This window comes from Ochotona princeps, chromosome 4 (genome assembly GCF_030435755.1).
Source record: "Ochotona princeps isolate mOchPri1 chromosome 4, mOchPri1.hap1, whole genome shotgun sequence".
Lineage (NCBI taxonomy): Eukaryota > Metazoa > Chordata > Mammalia > Lagomorpha > Ochotonidae > Ochotona > Ochotona princeps.
Genome location: NC_080835.1, coordinates 6,623,675 through 6,638,733, shown reverse-complemented (window position 1 = coordinate 6,638,733; position 15,059 = coordinate 6,623,675). Strand labels below are relative to the sequence as shown.

At 47.8% G+C, this 15,059-nt stretch overlaps 1 long non-coding RNA gene across 1 annotated transcript; it reads right to left on the bottom strand.

Annotated features, from left to right (window-relative positions):
• Positions 1-3,185: 3,185 nt before the first annotated feature.
• LOC131480037 (uncharacterized) lies at positions 3,186-8,581 on the bottom strand. The gene is made up of 3 exons (XR_009245223.1): positions 8,506-8,581; positions 6,283-6,425; positions 3,186-3,638 (listed from the first exon to the last, which is right to left on the bottom strand). It is a non-coding gene; the product is annotated as an uncharacterized LOC131480037 (long non-coding RNA).
• Between the last annotated feature and the right edge of the window lie 6,478 nt (positions 8,582-15,059).

Sequence of the window (15,059 nt, the reverse complement as noted above, 5' to 3'; positions counted from 1 at the left end):
ATCATATGATGCAGACATTGAAGTGTGCATGTTCAACATGTCACATATTCACACATCGTTAAGCATAAAAGCCATCCGAGATTTCTCAACCGCCCTGTGAAAGCTCAGTCTTAGGAACTTTTATCTTTGTTCCTCATGCCTTCTGTCTGCCTTCCTCCCTGTATGTCAACTTCTCTTTGTGATTTCCAGGTGAGCTTCCCAAAAGGGGCCTTCTTAACTTCTTCACCAATCCAGGAGGCAAAGCCAAAGTAACCAAGGAGACCTTGAAGGAGGCAGCAAAGGGCAGCTTCTACTGGGTCAACAACCACCTGGACCATGAATTCAGATCCCAGCCTATGCATGACATCATTGCTTCTGCACAAAGGCTAATTAACAAGAGGGTGAATTACAAAGTCTGTGTTAAAAACTGTGAGAAATTTGTCAACGATCTACGATACGGCCAGATACCTCGCCCACTGGTAAGGCCACCTTATGGATGTCAACTTCCACTTCCCAAAAAAGTTTTCTTTGAAACTTACTTGGCCTTTTTGATCCTAAGATGATATGCTAACACCACAGTATTCATGTCGTAGCACTAATAGTATTCACGCAGCAATATTGCAGTACCACACATTTTAAAAACTCTTAAAATCTCATGTCCTGACAATGCAATGGATTTGGCCTTGTGCCAGGCTGCCCAAGGTGATCTGGGCTCATGGAGCTTATGACACTTGTTCAGTTTGTCAAAATAACAGGAGGAGTTCAGCCATGTGTCATATCCTTGAAGAATACACTGCAGTTTGGGAAAATGTTGGGAAGTATCATCTGCATGGGAAGGGACATGGAAGCCTGATGCAGATGCTCTCCTAGTATACACAAACTGTCTGCCTGCCACCCACCAGTGGGGAAACCTTCCTGAAGTCACTTGAGCCAATGTGAGACTCAGTTTCCTTATACACAAGTACATAGCAGATAACACTGCTGTGAATCACAGGGTTCTAATGAGAGAAAAATGTGTGAAATCATAGGAATCCCTGTTGGCAGGTGAGCTCTGTTTTGAAGCAGTTGTTCCTCCCTTAGCCTTGGGGGTGGTCAAGGCCAGCATTTGCTATGTCTGTGCTACAAAGGCTCTGAGAGGATGTGTGACTCCATGACTTCTCATTGGGTCTCCCATCTTTATGCACCTGCCCCTGGTAGGCACAAGGTGCCTCCTCCCTCATTTACAGCATCCTCACAATCACAGATTGCTTGTCAGACTCTCCTAGGATGGCCCCATGCTTCTCTCCTCTGTTCTCAGATGAATGGTTGTCACTCCTCCCCAGGAGCTGAACTGACTAATGTTCTTCTGGAGTCCCTGTTATGGGCTCTCTCTGCTGGAATTCCGGCCACATGCAGAGACCTCTGTGGTATCTTCCAAGATACCATTCCAAACCTACATGAGGCACTTGATTCTACTTTTCTAGCTGACTCCTGATGGAAAACCAGTTTGTCACCAATCTCCTTATAGTTGTGATGGTGGATGAGAAGTACGTATGTATGTAACATGTTTGTTGGCTGACCAATAGCTACTTACCTACATTCTCATACACACCACTGTTATTTACCTCCTTCTGCACTAAGAGACCTGGAGGATGGGGTCCTTCCCACAGATCCAGGTGATGCCCTGTGGGTGATCCTAGCTTCTCAGGGTTGCTCCTTCAATTTTTCCATGATTGGTTTGGGGCAGACGTGTCAATGGTTCAAGCCAATATAGGATGTGAGCAAGTCAGCCTGAGGATTATGGGGAAGATTTTACTCTTCAGGGATGGGGAGCACTTGGTGCTCCTCCTTTTGTCTTTTGGCAGGTGAGATGACTCACTTGCAGTGTGGCCACACAGACTGTTGCCACACTGTACTTGTGATGTACGCGTGATGATGGGAACAGCCCGTGTCCCTGGTGGCCTTGGGGAGCTGCTGAATCTAGTCTGAGGTTTCCTGTTCAGGAGACAATGAATGTTTTGTTTGTGGACATAATTCTAGTGGTTGGATGAAGAGCGAACAATGACCCCAATCATCCAGTTGGGCAATGACTGATGAGTACTGGGTTGGCAATGACATCCACGGAAGGCAGGACCTCATAAACAGTGGGAACAGAAAAGAGGACCCCAGAAAGCAGGCTCCGTTGCCTGGGGACAAAGTGGAGTCTGGGGTGTGGCACTCCCAGTCCCATGTAAGGGATATTGAATGTGGAGGAAATCAGTGACTGTTGTTGGATTAGTGTGTGAAGCAGGCAGGGAGAACTGTGTTGCAGCTGAGGGATTAGGGTAAGTCCTCTAAACACCCAACATCAGTGAATGGGAAATGCCATTTCCTATTGCCCTCAGTGAAGCGAGTCCTCTGTGGCTGCCAGCTGCTGCCTCCCTTGTTGGGGCCTGTATGTTTGCTACAATAACTGGCATTGGTCCTACTGCCCTCGATGCAGCCTTAAGAAGCCTTCTGCTACTGCTGTTGGCAATAAACGAGTCTCCAAAGGTTGGGCACTCCAAAGGTTGGACTGTGAAACAGAGGTTACCCCATGAGCAGCTTGTCTTAGACTACCCAAAGATGAACAGAAAACACGACAGGGTCTGAGGGACCAAATAGGAGCAAGAGAAAATTGCAATGGAAAGAACACTTGTTGCTTGCAGATGCTTTCTGCTGGGTCACTTGGAGAAATATTAGGATTAGGCAGAAGGCCAAGAGGCTTGTGTGGGAGGGGAGGTGGGTAAGGGCCTTCATTGAGCATCTGCAGGAAGAAATGCATGGGGCAGGAGAAGCATGTTTGGGATAGTTATTTAGGCAATGACTATAGGTTCTAGGCCACACAGGTCCTGTCAATGGTTGTCTGGTTCCTGACCCTGGTGTGGTCAGGGAGATTCCTACTCTAGAATGAGACTCCAGGGATGCAAGTGGTTGTAGTATTGTCTGTGAATTATTTCCCTTGCACTAGAGAACTGTGCTTGTGGGTGAGTGGTTTTCCTCCTCTAGGAGTCTAATAGCCCTGCGATGGGTAGTCTGTCTTGTACTAAAGAGTGAACACAGAAAGTATATTCACAGTGCACGGCCATAGGACATGGCTGGCACCCAGGCTAAGGAGTGGGTTCAGTAGCCAGTATTTCAATGCTGCCTAGGCTGGGCCTGCTTCTGCAACATGGGAGATATTCCTTGTGTAGTATCATGTGCTGATGTCGCCTAAAGGGCTGCTTTGCCTTGTATATGTGTGTACAGGTACAGTCACACACCTCCAGATTCACACACACAGAGGTCATGAAACCAATGCATACCAAGGCCAAAACCTGTTCCTGATGTCTCTGCTAGGGATTCTCTGGTGAATCTACCAGAGGAACAGTTCAGAGTCTTCCCTCCTTGCGTTCTCACCTGGCACTGCCCGTGGGTGAGTGGGCAGTTCTGCAGTAAGTTGTTGCTACAGATGCCAAATCACTGCTATTTTCTGCAAACCTTTCTAGAGTCTCTCTGGTTCTTCTATTGCAGTCAAGTGATAACCCACAGCCTGGAGACCTCATTGAGATTTCTCGCAAAGTCTACTTGCACTGGGCTGTCTATGTAGGAGAGGGTTACGTGGTCCATCTAGTCGGTCCAGGTAAGCCTGAGTTGCTATCCCATCAGCTTGGTGTTGAGAACTGTGAACCAAAAGCACCATTCGTTACCGGACTTATTGGCTTCCGTTCCTCTCTGTGTGATGATATCCAAAGCTTTTATTCATTACACAAAGGCAAGTGCACTTCATCTGTTGATAATCACGTTATATCCAGAACTCTACCAGATTACGGGAAGTAAGAAAGTGAGAAGAAACTTCTCATTTTCCCGCAGATCACAAAGGTTCTACAGGATAGTATACAAGTTGCCAGGTTTCTGGAGTTGATTCAAAACTTTGTGCCACAACTTTTGGTTCTTGAGTATTTTACTTAATTTGTCTGACTCAAAATTGGTCTGGACAATGGAGAAGATGCTTTTTTTTAACCAAGAAGAAATCACATAAACCAGAATGAGACTTCTTCCTAGGAAATATTTAAAAAGTTAAAAAGTTTTGAGTCAGACATGTGCTCAAAGATGCACAAAAGTAAATGTTTTTATAATATACTTGTCTTAGTCCAGAAGGTTAGATAACAATGATGTCTAGGAACAAGTTAAGCAAGTCAGTATGGTACCCGGGGAACCATTCTCTTCTATAAAACATTGTACATTTGCTGCTACAGGAACATGTAGTTAACATGCTGTTAAAAATTCAGTTCCTAAGTGTGTGTGTGTGTGTGTGTGTGTGTGTGTGTGTGTGTGTGAAGTAATGCTGTGAATTAAATTGAACATGTAAAGAGAGTGGAAAAGAGGAGTAGGAAGGGCAAGGCAAATTCCAAGGTCAGGAGCAGAGGAGTTGTGTTCTTCTGCCCTCTCATTCTCCTGGTCCCTCCCTTGCTGCACTACAGCACCTGAACTTACCTCTTTGTCACCCCAGGCATGCTGTCTTCTGCCTCCAGCTACAGCAATGACAATTCAATTAGACTTTTCAAAGGCAAAGTGCTGCGGGAGCTCCTGGAGATTGTGGTGGACAAAGACGAGTACCGAATCAACAACTCCTGGGACAACAAGTACCGCCCAAAGCCGGTCCAGGAGATTATCCAGCTGGCAGAGGCCAACGTGGGAAAACCTCGCTTCTATCAAGTGCTGTTGTCGAACTGTGAGCACTTTGCCTGTGAGATGAGATATGGAAGGAGACACAGCACGCAGGTCAGTCCAAGAGACGCCAGGTGGGGTAGATATCTGGGAAGGGCAGCTGAGAGAACACACCTGTCATGCTTGGCTAGCAGGACTGGCCATGGAAGCAGTGCACCTCACTGAGATGGTGACTGTCTTCAGCTGCTCTGTGGCTGAGCCCACTGGGACTAAGAGCCCTGGTTAGCTTCAGAATGTGAACACACTCGCATTGGTGCCACAATCAGTGCTGTGTGTCCACTGGAAAATCACTGTTTACTCCTCTGAAAAGCAAATTTTGAAAAAGATTTATAGATTTGAAAGCGGAGAGAGAGAGAGTCTCTTCCCAGAAGGCCATAGTGGCCAAGGATTGTCCAGACTGAAGCAAGGAAACAGCATCTTCATCCAGGTCTCCTATGTGGGTACAGGAACCCATGTATTGAGGCCATGTTCTGCTGCTTTCCCAGGCACATTAACAGAGACTGCATCAGAAGTGGAAAAGCCAGTCTGATTTGGGTTGTTGGCATTCAAGGTGGTAGCTTAACTCTCTGCACAACAACACCTGCTCTCATCTTCTCTTTGATGAGCATTTCCCAAAGGGAAAATCTTTCCTAGGCTCCTCAGCATGGTGCGGGGAGCATGACCCCCAGGAATAGCTGGCTCAGATTGTGGCACAAATGCTGGGTGGAAGAGCTACCAAACCAGCTTTCTCAGGGAAATTTGCTTTTGTAATACAGAAAGTAGAGTGAATACCTGTGTGCCATCAGCTTGGTGGTTTGCAGTGGGCAAAGCGGGTGAGAAAGAGTTGTGAAAATTGGGAGGTGGTGCTGGAGTCAGAGCCACTCTGCCTGACCTCTGTTTCTCCCGTCACCCACAGAAAGGGACAGATCTCTTATCCCATTATACAGGAGAGGAAGCTGAGGCCACCAAGGGCTTAGAGATAGATCACATTACTCTTATATGGGCATGTGCCATACCCTGTCACCTCCCCTGATGTCACTCAAAGTCAACGGCCCCTCCTCATCAAGCTGGTGGTGGTCTCAGTTGCCTGAATCTATCCCAGGTACCAAGCTGCCTGTTTCAGAAGACTTGAGTCCGTAACCACTGAGTGTCAGGTTACTTCTCCTACTCCTCTCAGCCTTTCCTTCCTTGGTGCAAGTGGAGGGGTTCCACAGAGCACCCCGAGGACCTTGCTGCCTCTGACAGAGTGTGGGGTCCTTACCTCTGGCTCTGATGTGAACATAGCTCCTAAGTTGTCCTGTGAGTTGCTGGGGAGAGTCTGGCCTGAGTTCAGGTTCCTTTATCCCTAGGAGATCTCACGGGTCCTCTGCAGAGCAGTGAATTCCAGGGGACACAGTCAGATTCTCCCTAGTATAGTTGCTGAATGCCAGGTGAGGGAAAACATCAGTGCCGTGTATCCTGTTTGAAGTGCACTGTTATACCTTACAGGTTAAGATTGCTGCTGCTGGGGCTTTGTTGGGAGCGGTACTCATCTGAGTACATTTCCCAAAGTCACAACCACATGAAGAAGCTGTCAGAAACCCTCCAGTTGAAGACTACCTACAGAAGAGCACTTACTCTTAGCACCTGCATCTCTCTCATTGATGATGGGAAGGTCTGGTTGAGCTTCTTGAAGAATCAGATGGCTGAATGCAGTGATCTCTGAATGGAATATTCCTGCTGCTCAGTTGTAGGCCCATGAGTCATGGGGAAGGAGGCAACTGCAATGAATAGAATAATCAACTCCTCCCTGAACACTCCCAATAGCATTTATGTTCAATTAAAGAGAGATTAATTTTCATGTACCATGTGGTGAAGATTGGTTTTGGTCAATCCTGTTGGGAGTTCTGTGCCCTTCCTGGATGTTGTTTTCCAATTCTTTCTCTAGATTAGGAACATTTTCCCTTATTATCTCATTTAATACATTTGCAAACCCAGCTTCTCTATCTGCACATTCTGTGACTCCCATAACTCTTACATTTGGCCTTTTAATAGTGCCTTTCAATTCCTGAATACTTTTTTTAGCTTGACCCCACTCTGCTTCCAGCTTTTTGTTTGTTTGTGGTGACAGAAAATATCTTCTTATTCTGACATTCTTTATTCTGCTTTTTTCATTCTATTTTGGAGACTCTCCACTGTACTTTTAATTTGTTCCACTGTGTTCTTAATTTTGATATATCATCTTTCATTGGATTCATTTCCTGTGTGGCATATACCTTAAAATCTTGAACTGTATTACATGCTTCTCATTGCTGACAAGAAGCTTTATAACTAGTGTTTTGAATTCTGTATCCCCCATTTTCTCAATGTGTTCCTCACTGAACTCTGAGGTTGACAAAGGGTTTTGCTCCTTTGCAGGGGAGTCTTCAGTAATATTCATTGTGCCTTTGTCTCTTCTTTTGGTCTTGGTCATTGTACTTCTGGTTATCAGATCCTTCTCCTTGGGGCAGGTTTCTAAGCTCTGTCAGCCACAAGTCTGCAGTTCGGTTTTACTTATTGTGGTTGGTACATGGCTCTTTGTTTGCAGTCAGTTGCACCACTCACTCCAGCAAGTTTCAGATCTGGGTTCTTATGTTTCCACCATGGTCTGTGTAGCACCAGCTTCTGGCTTACTACTCTCTACCTACTGTGATCCTTCGCTATTTTTGCACCAGTATCAGTACAACGTTTCTTCCAGTTCTGACTCGCACAGTTTCCAGGATGATAGCACATGTGCAGCTCATTCTTATCCTTGCAATGTCAAAGCCTTTGCCACACTGTACAAAATGGCACCTGATGTGAAACTCCTGGAGTGTTTAATCTGCTGACCATTAGATCTGGTGACTACCCAGACCTATTTTTGGTGGAACCTGACGCATGCCACGTTGTTGCAATTCACTGAGCCTGAAATTAATTCACTCCCAGCTTAGTACATGCTCAGGCTTGCCCCATAGTCATTGCTTCCACAGACAAGATGGCACCCGATTCAGCCTTAGTGGGGATTTGAGCTGTGCAATCCACCATGTTCCTCCACTGCCTGTTTGGAATCTGCTGCTCTATCTTTGCTCCTGGTCAAATCAAACAAACCAGCAGGACAGGCAGTTCTTTGGGATTCACCTCCTGAGCTCCCACTGAACATCCCTTCCCACCTTGTGCCTGGTGGAGTTCCAGCCACAAGTGGTTAGGTCACCACTTGCTAAATGTCACTGGCATATCAGGTCACTGCAGCACCGCACCACTGTCTGTGCTGCTTTCCTGTGTTCATCAGTCAGTCTCCAGGTACCCCTCTGCCATTGTTCTGTCCTCTCCTGTTTCCTGGAATGTGCCCTCTCTGCTTCACCCTGGCTAATGTTTCTTTTGTTGTGGATGTAAGATCACACCAGACATATCTAAGGTTTATTAAGGAGTCTTTATTTTAAAAAGTTGGTGACAACAGAGTACACTAGAAATAGCAAACCACAAGTCCATACTGGCAATCCAATCAACCATAATACAATCAATTATGACCCCAAGATGAACCCCAAGAGGTCATTACCCTGAAGTCTATCAGTTAAGCTGAAGACCTATGTCCAAGCATCTCCAAAAATAAAAGTTATCCCAAAAGACATGCCATGAATAACCCAGAAACACTCACAAAGCTGCAGATATCCATCTTTCGCTGGCTTCTCTGTACACATTCCACTACTGCTAGGCCTCACCTCTCGTGGAAATCATGACAGCACACAAACCAGAAATACAAAGCCTTGCTATCTTCATTGCCCACCCAAGCAATAAACTGAGAGTGAGGAATACAGACACACAGGAGCTATGATCAGGGAATACCTGTCCTTGGACAGCCAAGAGTCGAGGTGCTGGAGCAACGAGGGAGCAACCAACCAAGACAACGAGCCCCTCCCTATCATGAGCCTTTATCCAGGCGAGTGGGTGGAGTGGTTACACAATGCTATACTGCACCCTCTCAGATGACAGGTGAAAGTCACAGGTGGGCAGCAGAGAACACCTATGTGGGGAGGGCGGTGCTTAGGTCACAGTTTCAGGAACTTATTTAAGAGTACATAATTAGAGTGGGGGACACAACCACATTCCATTTGCCCACTGTCAAGGCATGATGGCTATCACTGGCTATGCTCCATAACACTCTGTCTGTTCAAATGTGTTCTCAAACTATTCTGCCATCTTGATTCACCCTGTATGAGAACTGTTTGTTAATATTTATTTTTTCTTAGAAAGGCAGATATACAGAGAGAAGGAGAGACAGAAGAAAGATCTTCCATGCACTGCTACACTCCCCAACTGATTATAAGAAAGCTTTGATCCAAAGCCAGGAGCCAGGAGTTTCTTCTGGGTTTCCCACACAAGTGCAGAGTCCCAAAACTTTGGGCTGTCTTTGACTGCTTTCCCAGGACACAAGCAGGGAGCTGGGTGGGGGGAATAGAGTAGCCAGTACATGAAGCAGTGCACATATGAAATCCAGGCACATGCAAGACAAGAAATTTATCACTAGACTACTGTGCCGGGCTCTGTGTGAGAATTTTGAAACATGTTTAATCCCCAGGACTGCTTCTGGTAGGGAGTATAGAGTACATGACATCTTCCAGACACCTTGCTCCATGAACCTACGTGACAAAAACAGCCTGGAGAAACATTCTGTATGAGAAATGTTTAAGACAATTGGCAGGACCAGAATCATGAGTCAGTGAGTTAAGCCACTACCTGCGACACTGGCATCCCAGTTGTTCTACTTGCAATTCTGCACTTTGTTAATGTGCCTGGGAAAGCAGCACATGATGACCCAAGTACTTGGGCACCTGCTAGCCACTTGAGAAACCTGGTTGTTTTTAACCTTGTCTGATCTGGTCCTGCCCTATTGTAAGAGCCATTGTGGGGAGTGAAACAGCAGATGGAAGATCTCTTTTTCTTTTCCTTTTTTTTTTTAAAGATTTATTTTTATTGGAAAATCAGATATACAGAGGAGGAGAGACAGAAAGAAAGATCTTCCATCCGATGATTCACTCCCCAAGTGGCCACAACAGCCAGAACTGAGCTGATCTGAAGCCAGGAACCAGGAGCCAGGAGACTCTTCCAGGTCTCTTATGTGTGTGCAGGATCCCAAGGCTTTGGGTTGTCCTCAACTACTTTCCCAGGCCAAAGGAAGAATGTTGACTGGGAAGTGGTGCCCTGTAACACATGAGCTTGGGCCCTGCCTGGGAAGGAGATAACTGTCTGGTTAGGAGAGCCCTGGTTTGGTTAGGTAGCACTAAATCTCCTCCCAAGATTAGATAATATCCACAGGGCCTGTGCCCAGAGTCTGTAACTGCCTTCCCAGAATTGGCTCATTTCCCGTCAAAGCCAGAGCTCAAACCATAGTCCATCTGTTCATTTTCAGTGGTTGCACCTGCCCGGAGCTCCTGCCAACTCTGCGTATGTGAGCTGATGGCCGGGGGAGGTAGAGAGTGCTGAATGCTGAAGTGTTGTTTCTTTATTAGAAGATTCTATTTGAAAGGCAGAGAAAGAGAGAGACACACATAGAGAGAATATCATCTACCTGATGCCCAAATGTCTGCAATGGCTGAGACTGAGCCAAACTGAAGCCAGACTTCACGAGCTTCATCGGGGTGTTCCACATGGGTAGGAGCGACCCAACACTTGGACCCTCTTCTGCTGCCTTTCCCAGGCCATTAGCAGAGAGCTGGGTCAGAAGTGGAGCAGCTGGGACAGGAAGCAGTGTTCCTGTTGGGTGCTGGTGTCACAGGTGGAAATCGCATCCCCCCTCACCAGATGCCAACCCCCATGGCATTTCCTAAGTTAGGACAAATGCCACCAAGGTAGGAGGACAGAAACCAACCTGTTGTGCGCTGAGAAGAGATGGAACCCCAGTCAGCAGCAGCAGTAGACATCATGGAGACACCTCACACTTTCCACGGCCCAGGATGTCTCCTGAAGACCACACTCTGGCTCCTTTCCCAGTTGTGTCTGATGAACAGGGTCCCTTGCTGAGGCAGGTGAGGCCCCTGAAGCTCCTCCCTCTGCTCCTCATCTGGAGGGCTGGGAACCTTTACTGTGCACCCTCCCAGAGGAGGCCAGTTCTGCACAACCAGCCATACACTTCAACAAGGAACAAAAAGCTTCTAGGTGACAACGGCCGCTAACAAGGAGAATTTCCCATTGGCCCAAGGCAGAGCTGTAGAGAAAGTCCCAGGGAATTTCCCCAGCCAGGGCGTTGGCTGGATCAGAGTTTCACTTTGGTTCTTTTTCACCCTGTTTACAAAGCCCATAAATGGTTAACATTCTTAAAGGGAGGCAAGTACTTAGGAACTGGCTGTTCCTGGAGGTGAGCAGGTGGGTGCCTGCTGGCGCCACTGGGATCATGGGGTGGGTGTTGGGTTCACGTTATGGCAGCCAGGAGGAGTTCTGTTTTCTTGTCCCTGCTTGAGAAGCTACTACAGGTATCATCTAATCAGAACCCTGGGCAGCTGTCCCCACGCCAGCACGGGCAGGGTTCAAAGGCAGGGAGGGCCAGTGCTCCCCAGGACACTGTCTTGGAACTGTCCCCAGACAGTGAGGGCAAAAAGCCGTGGGAGCCTTAACCACCACTCTGCCCAGTGTCCCATAGAGTGTATCAGGGCATATTTGGCTACAAGAAACATAATTAAGTAGAAGGGGATTCGACAGCTGGATGTTAGTTGTCTCAAGGATGAGCAGGTGAACTCAGTGTAGGGACAATGGCAGAAGTTATTAGCCTGCATATGTGTGGAAGGATGCCTGGAACCTGGAAGCAAGCGATAGATGACCGCCTAGAGATAAAAGTGTTGGTGTTATCCCTGACCCATCAGAGGGTTGCAGTGACATGATCTGACTTCAGGTTCACAGAATCCCTGGGCTGAGAGCAGCCTGTGCAGCCCAGGCTGGGAGGGGCAAGGACAGGTGCCAGAGCTGCTGACAACAGGAAGAGAAGTGGTGACTGGGTTCTTTGTGTACTTTAAAGAGAGAGTGTACTGGTTAGCTCAGGGACCAAACAAATATCACGGACAGCACAGATGTATGTTTCCATGATTCTGGAGGCCTGAAGACCAAGGTCAAGGTGCCCACGGGGTTGGTGTCTCCTGGTGCCCATCTCCTTTTCTTGTGGACAGCTGTGTGGTCACATGGTCTTCCCTCTGAGTACCTGTGCCAACTTTTCATCTTTGTGGAAGGGCACCAGTCATGCTCTTCAAACGTTTACCTGATGACTTCACTGTAATCACCTCTCTCAAAACCCTACCCTGAAATACAGCTGAATTCCAGGGTACCAGGCAATGACAATTTCAGTCTATGAATATTTTTGGAGAGGACACAGTTTATACCATATCATAAATCCACCAGGATTTCCTGAGGAGGTGAGAGGACAGGAAGAGGAATCAAGAATGGGTAGAAGGCTCTGGCTTTGAGCATTAGCCAGAGGGAGTTGAGATGTGAAGGTTCCAGATTGGGGCAGGTCTGGGGAAGGCAGAAGAGCAGGGGTTCAGCTTTGAAGTGTTGAGTGTGATGTCTATGGGGCGCCCTCTTGTGGGTGCTGAGTGGGATGTGCAGCAGGGAGATGGGGTCTGGAGGTCAAGAGTGAGGTCTGGGCACTAGAGAATTAGGTGAAGCTATTAGCTTGTATGAGTCCAATAAGAGCATTGTAAAATCAGAAACCCTGCCAGGTGTGAGATTCAACCCCATGCCCAAGCGAATACAGCAGCCATGGCACCTTAGTGTTCATAGCACAGCAACAGTTCCTATGAGGCAATGCAGCAGTCACTGGACCTTAGTGCTTGTGGCACTGTCCCCAGTGCCCAGGGATGGGGAACAGCCACCCAATATCAACTAGGGTTCCCAACAAGGAGCATGTTCTGAGGGTTGCGCTTAAGTGTTCTTGATAGTTCTGAAATGATGTCAATCTCACTAATCCATGGATGAGGAAATCCATCCAAGGTCCATTGGGTGACACAGTTGACCTTAGAGCCTGCATTTGCCCAGATATTTGGTGTCATTTCTGGGCTGGGAGAGTTGCCCAATTTGTTCTGCCTTACTTCCTCTGCTATGGCACCAGATGCCCTCTATAGGCTCCAATGGGCTGCCATATCCTCCTGTGCATCTGGCACTGCCATCCACTGCTCGATCTTTTCCACTTAGGAGGCCTGGTTCTGACACAGGCACTCCATGGCCAGACCACCATCCTTGATGTGAGCCCTCATGTCCTAGCACACCCAGACCTGGGCCATCCTTTAGAACCCTCTGCAAGCCCACACACTAAGCCCTGACCAGGGTGACACAATGTGTCCATGGGCTTTACCAAGCACTATTGGTATCCCAGGATGGCCAACCCAGGAACTGCATGATCTCCCTACCCCTGGGACTAATAGACCTGGCACCCATAGCACAGGTAGGCCTAAGGACCAGGTCTGGTGACCCGGCCCCCACTGGACCCTCCGTGTCAGGGCTCATGGACCTGGCACTCACTATGAAGATGGGCCTAAGGACATAGATCAGGTGAACTGGACCCTGTCAGAACCCTCCCACTGGTTACACAGACCCAGCACCCCCACATACATTTAGGGAAAAAAAAGAAATGGAATAGGCCAGGTGACTGTGCTGGCACACTTGTATGGTTAACACAGATTTGGCATTAACCAGGCCCAGGAATCCTTCCAACTGCTAGCTACTTTTCTCCCAGTGGTGTAACACTGCCTAGGTACAATGCAACCTAGGCCATAGCCCACATTTGGGGGCACACATGTATTTATCATGAGTTAATCTCAGAGGCAAGAAGCCTGGAGTGGAAGTCTCAAGCTGGGAGGCCTGCTGGCCTGGCTGCCCCATGAGCACCCATCCTGCTTGGGGTGGCATCACTGGAAGCCTTGCATGTCAGGTGGCACATGGGGCTTCTGGGACCATGCTTGTGTGTGTCCATCTTGACCATCAAGACACTGTCGTGCAGTGATGGTGGGTCCTGGGCTGGGAGAAGAGGACGCAGAAGAGGTGAGGGAATAGAAATATGATGTGTCAAATGGGCAACACCTGCATAAGCAAGCTCAGAGAGCATTTCTCAAGGAGAGTTCTGCCAAACTTGTGCTTGCTGGGTCCTCCGTTTGGTGCCACCTGTGGAAGACAACACTGAGAACAGCAACTACTGGTGCACCAAAAACTTTCCTCTTGGGTGGGCACTGGCCTCGGAGTGCTTGGGCTCAGTTCCCAGCTCTGCTCCTAGTTCCAGCTTCCTGACAGTGCAGACCCTTGGAGGCAGTAGTGAGGGCTCCAGTGACTGGATCCCTGCCTCCCATGTGGAAATCCGAATGGAATTTCTCCCAACTTCAGCATCAGCCTGTTCCTGGCTTCTTGGTTCAGTCCAAAATAGTTCAGTTCCATTCTTGGTTTCAGAAGGATGGCCTGAGTGGTCAGTGGTATACAGGTCCGCTTGGTTAAGGCCCATTTCTCTGTCCCATGAATGAGGCAAGCACCTGTGGGTGTTCTCCATGGACAGCATGGGAGCAGCCAGGCTCAGTGCTGGCCTTGAACCCTGAGTGCTGGAGCAGCCTGTGAAGGCAGTGTGCGGAGCCTCCATGCGGAAGCTCAGGAAATTGAAGCTGGTCAGTGTTTTGCCAGCTGCTACATAGCAGAGCTTCTGCACTCCTGCTCCACTGTAAGATCAGCCTGTCCCGTTTCATAATCACTAATTGACACTTTCTAGTTGTTCCCTTACTGATTGTCTTTGAGGGTTGTGCGGAAAAGGCACGGAAGCATCTTCTTGGAAAACATCTTTGTGTAACTCACTTAGAAAGAAAGATTGGGCTCAGGAACTGAGTTGGGATCAAATTCCGAATCTCTGGACGGGTCAGACAGGGTTAGCACAACTCATCCTCCCATTTTGCCCACATATTGAGTGAGCAGTGTAATCAGTGTGTTTCTGCACACAGATAAGTTTAATAATCCAACTGCCTTGTTGAGAGGACTGGGAGAAGTGTAAGGCTGAGTCAGGCTCGCCATCTGTTACAGTTTTCCCTCTTATCTGGGGGCGGAAAGGACAGGTCAAAGTTTCCTGGGGGAGAAGGCTGAAACTATAGGAATCCCATACCCTATATACACAGAGTATTTATTTGTTTTTAATGTTTTATTATATTTTTGACAATCTTTACATAGTTAATTAGGGTAAAAAGGTTCAAGGGCTATAGGAAAGTGGGTAAGACTATCATTTCCATATTGTTTCCTTCACGTTTAAAGCGGGGTATTAAGGGAGAAGGCCCACCCAATTTCCCACTCTCCCTAGGTCCCTGATGTAGGGCATTCTCCGAGGTTCTTGCTCAAGTGGTTTTGATGGTGCACCAGTTATGAATCGCTGCTGTTCTTGCCACTCCAAG